General features: G+C 36.0%; 1 pseudogene; it reads right to left on the bottom strand.

The window, feature by feature from the left end:
• Positions 1 to 816: 816 nt before the first annotated feature.
• Positions 817 to 1,591, bottom strand: LOC117284919 (annotated as a pseudogene).
• Between the last annotated feature and the right edge of the window lie 12 nt (positions 1,592 to 1,603).

Genomic DNA, 1,603 nt, shown 5'->3' with positions numbered 1-1,603 from the left:
TACTCTTAAGTGAAATAAATAGGACACACATGTAAATACCGAATAGTTTCTCTGGTGTGAGAAACTAAAAGTGTCAATAAAGATCAAAAGGCATAACAGATGTTGTGAAATGGGAAGAAAAGGTCCAAAGGGGAAGGGAAAGTGGGAGGGGTAGGGTAAAGGGAATGGGATTAGTATCAGAAAAGGAAAAAATGGAAACAAAGCCTTGGTGGATAGGGAGGGGTGGAAGGATTGAAGGAGGGCAGGGGAATGGGGAAAAAATAAGAACCAAGATAGATTATGTAAAAGTACAGATTTTTCCAGTAATGAATATCATTATACCTAAAATGTACCAATAAAATTAATTTAAAAATTATACCAACCGTACTAGTAGTGCCACCATCAGTGTCTGCCCTTACACTTTGGGTAGTGACACCTATTTAGACATAAAGTAGGAAGACATCTCAGCATTTGGCGGCTGACTCCAGTGTGGTAACACCTGCCTATTGTAATATAGATTTTTTAAAAGTTCCCAACAGTCTTATCTTTATTTTTTAAATAAGAAAGAAATTTTCATTACAGTTCATTGAAGATACCAGATTCTTAGTTCTGAAAGTACCCACAGTAAAAATCAAAACTTTTTTTGGTGAGGATGATGGCAGCAAGTCATAATTTTTGTCATACATGGCCCCATCATGTGTAATGTCAACTGTATATTTTAGATTTTTTAAGAATAAAAGGTACATTGCTTAAAGTTTATAATTTCTACCATCTTTAAGTGTACAGTTCAGTAGTATCATATATCTTCACACTGTGTATGAGGCAAATTTTAATAATCTATGTATCTCTTAATTGGTCACATTTTTCCTTCAAAATATGAAAGTGACATCCAAAGTCCTTCTGTACACAGTTCATTGAGGTCAATATTCTCATAGAGCAAACTCTGATAGCAACAAGATTATTTTGAATTACTTCACCTACTACTTAGGTAGGTTGTGTAAAGTCATGATTATCAAATATTGGATGAAAAAATATTCCAGGTCCCAAAGATCTCTCATAACCAACGTCAATGGAAAATTCTTTCTTTGCTATTGCCTGGTTAGGTCTTACTTGATTCCAGTATACAGTTTAATCCACTTGGCCCAACTGTGTCATACTTATTAAATTCCTTTACTAAATCTGGATAGGCACAACTGTAGCACTCCTTACTGCTGTAGCTGTTTCCAGAGATTGCTCTGGAAGATTTCCTGCTTCTCATCCTCAGAGCAGCTGCTGAATAAAATATGTGATAGCCTACCCTGAGGTTGGAATGATCTCACCAGCTGCCAGCCATGTAGCCTTCAGTCATAAATAAGGCTGACAAGACGCCAGTTTTACTATTCGTTTTCATACCAGTCAATGGGTATTTTCCTACTTGTCTTGCTGTTAAGGATACTACTAATGCAAGAACAGCCCGCAAGACTGTGTACAAGCTTGGAATATTGGAGCTGTCAAAAGTTTCAGCAGCATATTCTGCTTTTTTGATCACTTAATGGAAGCTTATTTAAAAAATAATGACCTTTAGGTTCTGCTATAGATATTTGTAAATCACTTGCGCCATAAATCTTTCCATTGACAGTCTTCA

The sequence above is a fragment of the Fukomys damarensis genome, unplaced genomic scaffold, assembly GCF_012274545.1.
Source record: "Fukomys damarensis isolate Sample0158 unplaced genomic scaffold, DMR_v1.0_HiC HiC_scaffold_1550, whole genome shotgun sequence".
In the NCBI taxonomy this organism is placed as follows: domain Eukaryota; kingdom Metazoa; phylum Chordata; class Mammalia; order Rodentia; family Bathyergidae; genus Fukomys; species Fukomys damarensis.
This window is presented reverse-complemented; position numbering and strand designations above follow the sequence as displayed.